This window comes from Camellia sinensis, chromosome 5, assembly GCF_055761805.1.
Source record: "Camellia sinensis isolate YWXY chromosome 5, ASM5576180v1, whole genome shotgun sequence".
NCBI classification, from domain to species: Eukaryota; Viridiplantae; Streptophyta; class Magnoliopsida; order Ericales; family Theaceae; genus Camellia; species Camellia sinensis.
In genome coordinates, this window is record NC_138965.1 from 133,168,744 (window position 1) to 133,181,493 (window position 12,750).

Consider the following 12,750-nt stretch of genomic DNA (forward strand, 5'->3'; position numbering starts at 1 on the left):
AAATTAACCTGCAATTAATAGGCAAATCGATACGGATTGGACAGTATTTTGCACCGCCATAATTCCATCAAACTACCTTATTTATGTATCCTTCTTGCAAGGAATCATGCCAATGTAATTCATGAGACATGAAAAGATGGCTTAAAAGTAATTTTATAAAAATCAATTTTTAAGAATAAAAGCAATATAAATTTTATTGAAATAAAATAAAAAAAAAGTTTTAGATTTTTTTTTTTTTTTTTAGTCTTATTAGTTGAATGAGGAAGAAGACTAGCAAGTGCAAGTTTAAGTAAGGTAAATGATGTGAGTAATGTGGACGTGGGAGAGAGGAGAGGAAAAAAAGAAACTATGAGAAATCTATAACATTATATAAAAGAATGGACGCAAGCAGGTGTTGTGAATCTAATGCAGCAATATTTCTAATTTGTCTTGCTTTTTCTATCATAATTCTACGTTAACCAATTGAGGTTGAAGCCTATATCTCTATCCTGCAAAGCGGTGGACTAATAGAGTTTGCAGCTTATATCTGTATCTTGTAAAGCAGTGGACTCTAGCTTCAATTTGGAATCATATATATATGCCTGCAATTTGGATTTCATGGTGTCCAAGAGATCAACTCCAAAACGGCACAATATAGTATGTTATTATCATAAATCTTTTTTTTTTTTTTTGGCACATGATGTGGGCACTAGTCATGGTTGCAGATGTTTGTATTGATTTTATATACTTGTATATCCACTTGGTGTTTGCTTGACAATATGCTCATGAGGGAACTTTTTTTCACCATGAGCCCAAAGAATATGTTACCCATGATTTGCTCCAAATATCTTTTGAAGTCTTTTTAATTGTGTTAGTCAAAAAGTAATGGTTAATTAATAATCTAAGAACTTGGTTTCATACTGTAGGAGAGGGTTCAAGAAAGGAGTTGGAAAATTCGAAAATCTTCGAAGATCCTTGAAGAACAATTTCGAATTCTCTAGAATATGATGAGAGGCTTAGATTCTTCAATAATCTCAACTTAGGAACACGACAACAAAGGAGATGATGGAGATAAGAGATTGGGTGAAGAAGAAGGCAAGATGGCTAGAGAATAGAATAATGGCAAGGCTCTCCCATTGATCTCCCACTTTCACTCTCAAGGTTGATAATGGAGAAGGGAAATTAGTTCTTTCCCAAGAGTTAAAAAATCTCCAAAAATCCATCCCTTGTAAAGCTATGGGTGGGTGCTATTTATAGGCACCTCATGATGTAGGATGGAGCCCATGTGCAAGGCACAAGGGGGATATTCTCTCTAACCACCTTGTCCGAGGGGGTGACCTCTCCGAGGAGGTGACCTCTCCGAGGAGGTGACTTCTCCGAGGATGAGAAAACCCCGAAGAGGAGATCAATCCCTCGGCGAACCCTTCTTCTTAGCCACACCTAACCAATGATCCCCAATCATCCCAAAGGGTCAGGGGTAGTCCCAGAGGACGTCCTGCCGCAAAAATATTGCCGAGTCTCATGGACCCCCCCGGGGTCGTGCCACCTCGACCCGGGTATAGGCTAGTTTAACCGAAGAGTGAATTTGTCTCCACTCACCGTCCTCGGGATCGGGTCCTTTGTTCGAACTCCATTACGCCCATGGTTCTGGTGCGTAGATCCCGGAAAGCTCCGAGCCCGCAAGTGTTCTGGGACTCATTAACGGAGCGACTTCTGGATTGCGTCTGAATCCGTTCGAAGCCAAGTGTTTCGGACCTCTAGGTTCGTGGATCCGAACCCTTTCGAGTCCGAGTGCCTCGGATCTCTAGGCGTTCTTAATACCCTTTCGAGTCCGGACTTGAGTAAGTCTCTAGGTTCGTGGATCCGAACCCTTTCGAGGCTTAGAGCGATTCAATCCGTTTGATGGCGATAAATCTGGGCCCACCGATTCTTGGACTTGCGATAAATTCGGGCCCACTAATCTTGGGCTATTGGGCCTAAATAATTTTAGTGGGCTCAAATTAGCCCCTCTTACATTTGCCCCTTGCGTGTATGAGAAATTTTAAATTTCTCAGACATGCATACTGTCATTTCTTCGATCCTGTTTCGCATCACGTTCCCCAAAAAAAAAACATTTTGTCACGACAGAGCCTATGGATAAAGTTGATGACGCACTTCAATTTACAGAAAAAATTGACAAGCAAAAAATTTATTTTTTTGTACTTCTTTTTTTTTTTTTTTTTTTTTTTTTTTTGTGGCAAGTCAGCACAGTATACACACGTATATAGAATATATTAACAGAATAGGAATATTCAAATAATAATTCCCCATTTTATTTCTATTTAAAGAAAGGCCCAAAACCCTAAACCTCACAAAATTTTTGCACAGCCGCCGCACCATTTCTCAGCCTATTCTCTCTTTCCTCTTTTGTCAGCAAGCTATCATCCCAGTCTCCTTGATGACCTGCCTCAGACTGGCTTGCAGTCCATTTGCCGAAGTTACTCTCTAATTCCTTGTCGTTCTTGTAAGATTGACGTTGGATTGCTTGGTTTTCTAACATCTGGATCCTGCGCGACTGAATTTGAGTTTGAACGCGCACTAAGAGTTGCATCATTTTCATGGCGTTCACAGTTTGTCGCTTCACATTCTGGCCTCTCACCACTCCCTGAAGCCTCACAAGACCCTTCAAAGCTCTAAAGCTCCTCCTTGCCATGTAGCCTCTATAGGCTGCTTGGATCTTGGTGGCAGAAATATGGTGAAATCTTAGAGTCGGTTCTGGCCTGTAGCTGATTTCCTTATGGTGATGCTGAACAACAGCTCTTGAAGAAGCCGCTTTGGGAGAAGCAACACGTGGTGAAGCAGCTCTGGGAGACGTAACTCGTTGAACAGAGGCTCTGGGAGACGTAACACGTTGAGAAGTAGCTCTGGGAGACACAACTTTTGGAGAAGCAACCCTAGGAGAGGCAGCCCGGGGGACCACCAAAGGTGCTGGTTTTGGTTCCTCAGCAGGCGTGGATGGCCCAATAAGTATGTTCTGTTGGTCTACTTCCCCGAGGATTTTCTCAATACTGCTCGGCCCCCTGAAGAGGGGGGGAATGAATGATTTCGTCTCTCCATGCCTCAATATTCCTCGCCCCTTCTTCTTTTCCTTGGAACTTTTCTTCTCCGATCCATTTACAGGCTTCTCCTTAGAACTGGGTATGAAAACCCTCTTGATTGCAGAAAACCAACTTCCCTTCTTCCCCATGTTTCTAGCATCACTTTTCCTCCCTGAAGAAGTTATTTTCCATCCTTCCAAACACCTTTCAGAAAGCTGAACCAGGAAAAAGAAAGCAACTGTGGAAGAAGAGAGAGATGAACCTAAAACTCTTAATTAGTTTCTCTCTCTAACCTCCCTCTCCTGAAGCACATCATAACATGCTTCTACCCTTCATAATAGTGAAGAATTTTGGGTTCAGACTCTGCTTTTTACCAAGTCTCTTTAGAGAACTTAGAATCTGGTTCTTCCTTGCAAGGTTTTTTTACTTTTTCTTCCTACTTTTCTCACCTTTTTTCTGATTTTTTTTTAATTTTTGTTTTTTTTTGCTTTGCTGCTTGACAAACTTTGGGCAAATATATATATATATATATATATATATTGATTATCATATATATATATATATATATTTTTTTGTTTAGAGCTCGAATTACCCACATTAGCCTTGGCTTGTGCACAATCAATCGCTGCTTCCGGCTTCAGCTTATCCGACGTCGACCACGCACGTTCGCCCTCTCAACGCAACGTGTGTGGTCTTGCCCAACCTCCACATCGCTGCTTCCGGCTTCAGCTTATCCGACGTTGACCACGCACGTTCGCCCTCTCAACGCAACGTGTGTGGTCTTGCCCAAGCCTAGCCCAGTCTTGTTGATTACAGTCTGTAAAGCCTCTCTGATTTCAGCTTAAATTTCCAGTATCGGCTTCGGACTTTACCTCTCTAACTGCCCAAATTTGTAAGTATGAAATTTGGCCCCCTCTTCCGAATGTAAATATATTTAAATATATATAAATATATTTTTGTGGCAAATGAAGGATTGGTGTTGCTACTGAAAATTTTGTTAGACTTGCTCGTCTTGAAATTTGTAGAGTAAATAAATGTTGTTGCAAAATAAATCCGAGGAAATAAGTCTCTCATATTGTATATATATCTTCTTGTCGGATAATTGATTGTTGTGGCTCCGAGAATAGTGAAATCCGATGTTGAACTTTATATACTTGATGAATGAATTCCGATATCGATATTCGGTGAATGTTTCGCTTGGAAGAATAAACTAATGTAACAGAGAATAAGAACATATATTGATGTGTGCTGATTTTGTGGACACTCGGAAAAAATAAAATGTTGATGCCGGACTTTTGTTGGAACATTGTTGCTTTATGTCGGCTTGAGAGGAACCGGCCCGAAGAGACAAAGACATGATTGTTGCATTTTCATGAACTTGTTCGGAGGAGTAAAATTGTTGTAGCTTAAATAGATCATTATTATTTGTTGATGTTGTCCCATTCTGATAACGCCTGAATCATGATATGAAATTGATATTGCTCATCTCAGTTGTCGGCTTTGCTATTTCAGGCAAATAAATTTTTGTGTGAAATCCACAACCTCGAGGCCTTCAGAATCTTCACTAATGAGAGCAAGGGCTGTTCCTCGGAAGTCCGAACAGAAACAAGGCTGTCCCTCGGAAGTCCGAGTAGAAACAAGGCTTTCTCTCGGAAGTCCGAGTGGATGCGCACTTCTACTTTGGCAGCTAATGGAAGCAAAGGCTATCCCCCGGGAGTTCGAGTAAGAGTCCACTCTACTTTGAAAAGAAAGATCCTCGGAGCTCGTATTGATGAAATCAAGAGCTGTTCTTCAGACCCGCACTAATGAGAGCAAGAGTTGTCCCTCGGAAGGCTCTCCCTCAGAAGTCCGAGCAGAAACAAGGCTGTCTCTCGGAAGTCCGAGTGGATGCGCACTTCTACTTCGGCAGCTAATGGAAGCAAAGGCTATCCCTCGGGAGTTCGAGTAAGAGTTCACTCTACTTTGAAAAGAAAGATCCTCGGAGCTCGTATTGATGAAATCAAGGGCTGTTCTTCGGACCCGCACTAATGAGAGCAAGAGTTGTCCCTCGGAAGGCTCTCCCTCAGAAGTCCGAGCAGGAACAAGGCTGTCTCTCGGAGGTCCGAGTAGAAGTATACTTCTACTGTGTCAAGAAAACTCCCTTCAGGTTGGTAACTGAATCTACCATTCCTTTTTCTTCTTTGAGGGGCAACAAAAAATTGAAAACTGTTTCAAGCAACGTAACACGATGAAGATATACCATGTAGAGAAAATAACTTTTAATGGAGATACATAATATGGAGGAAATAAATTTCTTCATAACATAAGAAAGATAGAACTTCATGGACAATGCAGTAAATGCAAACTGTAAATGTCATAGATAGACTTCTTCCACGGAATGTTGACATTTGCCCCTAGAGTTGCAAAATCATTTGGAAAGCTTTCACCAGCTGCTCGGGTTATGGCTGTCATATACCATCATAGCCATGTCTTTGGATCTTTCTGTACAAACTGATATCCCCATCCCCGCAGGATTTTTCATGAATCTGTTGTAGTCGGAAACTTGCTTATTGTTGGCCAACACACCGGGCTAGGAATCCGGTACCCCCTCGGAAGTAAAGTTCTCCTTGAATAATTATGAATTGGGCAAGCTTGGCCATAATCAGTTTTCCAACTTTGCTTCTACGTTGTTCGAGGACTTCTCCTCTCCAATCCTCTGGTAGGTCTTTGTCTTCGGGTGTTATTGAAGGTTTTGTTCTCTTCTTGATAACAATTGTTGCCTCTTCCTCTGGAATGTCAACTCTTGCCACTAATGTTGCGAGGGCATCTGAAAACTTGTTGTCGGAGCGAGGCACATGCTCTATTTCGACCTTCTGAAATTTGTCAAGAAGCCTTTGGACTGTTGTTCGATATGTGGCCAAGGCAGGCTCCTTTAAGACGAACTGTCCTGAAACTTGCTTCACTATCAGCTTTGAGTCCCCCCGGATCCGAATTTTCTTGATACTGTGCTTCTCAGCTGCTATCAAGCCTAAAATAAGAGCCTCATACTCGGCTTCGTTATTCGAACAATGGAAATCCAGTTTATAAGACAAATATAACTTTTCCCCACTTTTGCTTGTAAGGACTATCCCGGTTCCTCCCTTCCCTCCGGCTGCTGCTCCGTCAAAGCTCAATGTCCAGAAGCTTTCCTCGGAAGCCATAGCTGCGTGCACCTCTCCTCTTAATTCTTCATTCACTGGTTCATAGTCACCACTTGGAAATTGGGCAAGGAGATCAGCTAAGGCTTGGCTTTTGATCGCCTTGGGGGCTACACATGTGATCTCGAATTCACCCAATGCTAACAACCATCTTGCCACCTTCCCGGTTAGAGCAGGCTTGCTGAGGAGGTATCGGATTGGATCACTTCTAGTAACAATCTGAATCTGATGTGCTAGGAAGTAATGTCTGAGCTTTTGGGCAGTGAATACCAAAGCTAAACAATGTCTCTCTACTGGAGTATATCGGACTTCTGCTCCTCGAATCTTCCGACTGATGTAATACACCGGGCGTTCTACTCCATCTACATCTTGGACCAATAATGCCCCTATGGACTTGGGGGTTGAAGTTAGGTACAACATTAGAGGCACCCCGGGCTGCGGGGCTATCATGGTCTGAGGCGAGGTCAAGGCCGCCTTGATTCTCTCAAAGGCCTTTTGGTGCTCTTGGTTCCACTCGAACTTGGCATCTCCTTTTAACAAAGAGCCGAAAGGCGCAGAGATCTCTGCCAGTGCTGGGATAAACCTCCGAATATAAGACACCTTCCCGAGGAACTTCTTTAACTCCTTCTGAGAATGCGGGGGAGGCATTGCTCTGATAGATTTGACCTTGTCTTCATCTGCCTCGATACCATGCCTATGTACAAGAAACCCGAGGAACTTCCCGGCCGTCACCCCGAAAGCACATTTGAGAGGATTCATCCTCATTTTGAATTTCTGGCACCTCTTGAATACCTTCTCAAGGTCTCGGAGATGGTCTTCTTCTTTCTTGGATTTCACCACTAGATCATCAACATAATCTTCCATCTCATGATGGATCATGTCATGAAAGATTGCAGTCATAGCCCTTTGGTAAGTTGCACCGGCATTCTTGAGTCCGAAAGGCATGACTGTATAGAAGAAGTTTCCGAGAGGTGTTCTAAAAGCAGTCTTTTCTGCGTCCTCTTCAGCCATCTTAATCTGATTGTATCCACTGAATCCATCCATGAATGAGAACATCTGGTGTCCCGAGGTAGTGTCCACGAGGGTGTCGATGTGAGGAAGAGGGAATTCATCCTTCGGGCAAGATTTGTTCAAATCTCGAAAGTCTACACATACTCTGATTTGGCCATTCTTCTTCTTTACTGGCACGATGTTTGCTAACCACGTGGGGTACTGTATTGGCCGGATGAAACCAGCCTGTTGAAGTTTTTCAATCTCCTCCTTAATCTTCTCTTCGAGATCTGGATGATATTTTTGAGCAGCTTGCTTAATTGGCTTGGAGTTTGGGAACACATCAAGATAGTGGGAGACTAGGTCAGGATCTAGTCCGGGCATTTCCTTATATGACCAAGCAAACACATCTGAGTATCGGCTTATCAACTTTAACAACTGTTCCCGCTTCTCTGGGATAAGGCTCGAACTTACGAATACCGGCCTCGGTGCATCTTGTCCATCACTCAGATCTATTTCAATAAGTTGTTCGGGCTGAGGCTTCGGCCCATCTTGCATACATTCTGGAGCCACTTCAAGCTTTATTACTATATCATTGTCAGGAGGCTCTTCTTTTGACTCGGAGTCGGTGACTGAAGAAACCGACTCCCCGCACCTTCATAAATAGTACACCATCTTGCCTCCTTCTCGAACTTTCATCACCTTCCGAGGAATAGGCGGACTTTCTGGTCTAGACATCGCCCGCTTACTTGATTCTGCCATCGACTCCTTGTCATCTTTGATATCCTCCCAACGAGGAATTTTGACCCCTCGAGGCTTAGAGGTGGGGGGAACTTCTTCGACAGCCAGTTCGGTGAAGTAGATGGCATCAGAATAATGAGCTTCATGGATCTCGAAAGGCCTTTCTGTAGCCTGAATTGTCACCGTCTTCTTTCCCCATTTAGCCTTAACACACTGATGATAACTTGATGGTACAGCCCCATATCTATGCATCCAGGTCCTCCCTAGAATGATGTGATAATTTGCCTCAGAATCGATAATATGGAACTTGGTGGCCGAGCGAATCTCTCCGACGGCTAAATCGACTGTTACGCATCCGATAGTAACTCTCCTTTCTCCACCAAAGCCAGTGATGACTATCGGCTGCTTCACAATGCGTTCTTCAGAGATTCCGGCCTTTTCTAGAGTAGCGCGAGTCATAATGTTGATAAAGGCTCCACTATCTAGAAAGGCCCTTTTGAACTCAACCCCGTTAATAAAAGCAGTCACATAAAGCGGGCGATTGTGAGAAAAAGAATACTTCCGATCAACCTCGGAGAAAGTAATTGCACTAGATTGCTCTTTTGCCTTCCTCGGGATAGATCCCTCAGTCGACATGCATTCCTCATGGTGTGCCTCGGCTATATTAATGATAGACTTGGTGATTTCTGTTCTTGCCTCCTTGGAAAGTCCAAGCTGGTCAAAGAACTGCTTGAACTTTACACAGTCTTGCAAGGTTTTGACATAGTGATCAGGATCTTTTTCCACTCTTGGAGGCTCGTAGTTAACCATCTCCTCGGTCTCCTCAAAATAAGATGCCACATAAACATGGTGTCCTCCTCTTCTATAGTATTCTTCTCCTCCTTCTGGATCAAAGGGATCTTCGCCATGAGTCATAAATGTTCTGCCCTCTGGATTGAGAGCACTTCCATAGTAAACTTGCTCACCCTCTGGCTCGAGGATGTCGTCCAGATAACAGTCATCGTCATCGAGATTAGCGATAGCCTCGATCATTGGGCCTTCATAAGCTATCATAGCAACATTCTTGCCCTTGTCTCGGTGTTGAGGATATGGTTGTTCTCGGATGTCTTGAGTCCCTTGCTTTTTGAACCTCAATTCGTCTGCCTCGACTTTATCTCTGAAGATTTTCCTGAGAGTCCAACACTTCTCTGTCGGATGTTTCAATGTACGATGGTAGACACAAAATTCAGGGCTCTCGCGGTCCTTTTTTGAAGGCATTTCTTCGACATAAGGCAATTTTAGCTCTCCGTCAGCCACCCATTCCTTAACTAGAGCTTTCACTTCCTCGATTCCACATGGATAAGAAACATTCCCCTTTTCACCATTATATTGCTTTCTTTTCTGGCCCCTATGACCTCCTCCTTGTAAATTTCGGGTATCCGGGGCAGAGGCAGCAGCAACGATAGGTCCACGAGATGACTTGAAACTAGTCTTGTAACTGGCTTTAAATCCGGACTCCTGAGCCTGAGGAATGCTAATGTTCCGAGCTGCTTCTATTAATGCCGAGAAGGTGGGTAGCTTGTGGTTAACTAGAAACATTTTGTACCTGCTCAATGCCCCTTCTAGACAAATTTGAACCAGATAACTCTCCTCAACTGCTTCATGACAATCCACGGCCTTGTCCTGAAACCTTTTGACGTAGTCAAGGATGTCTTCACTTTCTTGTTGCTTCTCTTTACACAATGTAAGTGTGGTCACCTTCTCCGCCACTTGAAAGAACTTGGAGTGGAATTTGTTAACCATTTCCTTCCAACTTCGGACAGAGTTTGGGGCCAAATTAACATACCAACTATATGCTCGGTCGGTGAGGGACTTAGAGAATTCTCTCAGTCGGAGGACGTGGTTTGAACCATGAATACCTAGAGTCTCGATGAATCGCACAACATGTTCTCGGGCATTTCCTTGTTTGCCGTCGAACTTGATGAACTTCGGCACTGTATACCCCTCAGGGTATGGATAGCTCAGCATCTCAATGGGGTAAGGCGGCTTGACATCTGGATCAGGCAAAGAGGGTAAGGTCCTCTTGCCCCGTTCGAGATCGAACATGGCCTGCACATCGGCGAGAGTGAGAAACTGTTGAGGGAGAGAGTTTGATGGTGGTATTCCCGGGACTTGGCTTATGTACCCGAAGATTGAGCTAGGGGCGTCTTGGCCATTCTGGTGCTGCGAATTCATCATTGGTGAGGACATTTGACGATACTGGCCATCAGCGCCTATAGACAAGCCAGTTGGTGATGGGATATTGAATTGAGGCCCATAGAGTCCACCGCACGGCGCCGCTATACCGGGTTGTGCTTGCAGATTTGTTGTCGGCACCAAAGGAGGCCCGCTTGGTGCTTGGGTAACATTCACTGGTGGCGTAACAAGATTAGGTACGGGCATAGCTCCCTTTTGCGCCATCATGCTCCTTATGTTTTCCTGGACACCAGCAGTCGTTGGAGCGCCATTCATTACACCAGAAACTCCCCTAGTCACCATTGGATCTTGGCTCGGCACGCCATGGAGCCCGGGCATGGGCAAACTGCTGCCGCCTACTGTGGTTTGAGCATGTGTTACTGTGGCCGTGTTGCCATGAGCCATAGGCTGATTGGGGCCTACTTCTCCTTGGATTTGATTTTGCGCTCCGGCGGGAATAACTCCACCACCAGTTTGATTTCCGTTTGGCGCCGGTGCAAAGTTAGAACTCATCACCAACATGGTGTGAGTGAGATTCTGAAGAGTGGTAAGAATCTCTTGCTGAGTATTTTGAAGTCCTTGAATGGCTTCAAGCAAAAGTGGTTGATCTGGAGCCATGGTTCTGTCATCACCACCATTAGAGGATCCTTGTTGGTGAACTTTATCTTCTCCCGCCATCCTTGTTGGAGTTGTGTGGATTCCAGATCTCGTTGAGACCATTAACCAATCCGCCTCCCCAGTGGAGTCGCCAAAATGTAGGAGAGGGTTCAAGAAAGGAGTTGGAAAATTCGAAAATCTTCGAAGATCCTTGAAGAACAATTTCGAATTCTCTAGAATATGATGAGAGGCTTAGATTCTTCAATAATCTCAACTTAGGAACACGACAACAAAGGAGATGATGGAGATAAGAGATTGGGTGAAGAAGAAGGCAAGATGGCTAGAGAATAGAATAATGGCAAGGCTCTCCCATTGATCTCCCACTTTCACTCTCAAGGTTGATAATGGAGAAGGGAAATTAGTTCTTTCCCAAGAGTTAAAAAATCTCCAAAAATCCATCCCTTGTAAAGCTATGGGTGGGTGCTATTTATAGGCACCTCATGATGTAGGATGGAGCCCATGTGCAAGGCACATGGGGGATATTCTCTCTAACCACCTTGTCCGAGGGGGTGACCTCTCCGAGGAGGTGACCTCTCCGAGGAGGTGACTTCTCCGAGGATGAGAAAACCCCGAAGAGGAGATCAATCCCTCGGCGAACCCTTCTTCTTAGCCACACCTAACCAATGATCCCCAATCATCCCAAAGGGTCAGGGGTAGTCCCAGAGGACGTCCTGCCGCAAAATATTGCCGAGTCTCATGGACCCCCCGAGGTCGTGCCACCTCGACCCGGGTATAGGCTAGTTTAACCGAAGAGTGAATTTATCTCCACTCACCGTCCTCGGGATCGGGTCCTTTGTTCGAACTCCATTACGCCCATGGTTCTGGTGCGTAGATCCCAGAAAGCTCCGATCCCGCAAGTGTTCTGGGACTCATTAACGGAGCGACTTCTAGATTGCGTCTGAATCCGTTCGAAGCCAAGTACTTCGGATCTCTAGATTCGTGGGTCCGAATCCTTTCGAGTCCGAGTGCCTCGGATCTCTAGGCTTGCTTAATACCCTTTCGAGTCCGGGCCCGAGTAAGTCTCTAGGTTCGTGGACCCGAACCCTTTCGAGGCTTACAGCGATTCAATCCGTTTGATGGCGATAAATCTGGGCCCACTGATTCTTGGACTTGCGATAAATTCGGGCCCACTAATCTTGGGCTATTGGGCCTAAATAATTTAGTGGGCTCAAATTAGCCCCTCTTACATTTGCCCCTTGCGTGTATGAGAAATTTTAAATTTCTCAGACATGCATACTGTCATTTCTTCGACCCTATTTTTGCCTCAGCCGCCGAAATCACCCACATTTCTTCTCTTAGCCTACTCTCTCTCTATATTGAGAGACCCAGTTCTTCATTTTCAAGGAAAAACTTTGCTTCTAAAATACTACTAGGCGCCACTGTCGGGCTCTCTTTCTTCAACAAAGAGAGACCCAACTTTCTTCTTCATTTTTTTTTTGGTCTTCGGCAACCCAGTGGCACAATCTCACTTTCTAAGCTAAGGACTAAACTTCTTCTTCTCCAAGAAAAGTCTGCTTCTACAACACCATAGGCCGCTGCCACTTGCTCACTGACCTCCACCGCAGCTCCAAGCTCCGCCGCTGTCGTCGTCTCCACTGCAGCTTCATCGCCAACCCACTGTCGGCCTCTTTGCTGCGACCTCTCTGCCAGCCTTGACTGTCCAACGCTGACCACACATATCGCCCCACTCAACGCGATGTGTGGTCACCGTTCAGCTTGTTGACAGCGTGGCAACTTGGAGGCGCGCACTCGCTCACGGCAGTCAGTACACTGAGTTGTTGATCTGCTCCACCCGCTGCTACACTACGGTTCAGCTCTCACCTTCGTGTGCCTCCAGGCTTGCATTATTTTACCGATTTCAACTCGGTCGTGGGCCATCCATGCCGATCTCATACCACACCAATGCTCACTAGTGC

At 44.8% G+C, this 12,750-nt stretch overlaps 1 pseudogene across 1 annotated transcript; it reads right to left on the reverse strand.

The window, feature by feature from the left end:
* Positions 1-2,320: 2,320 nt before the first annotated feature.
* On the reverse strand, positions 2,321-3,495 carry LOC145791693 (protein IQ-DOMAIN 13 pseudogene; annotated as a pseudogene). Its single transcript, XR_014331172.1, has one exon. The product of XR_014331172.1 is annotated as a protein IQ-DOMAIN 13 pseudogene (transcript).
* Between the last annotated feature and the right edge of the window lie 9,255 nt (positions 3,496-12,750).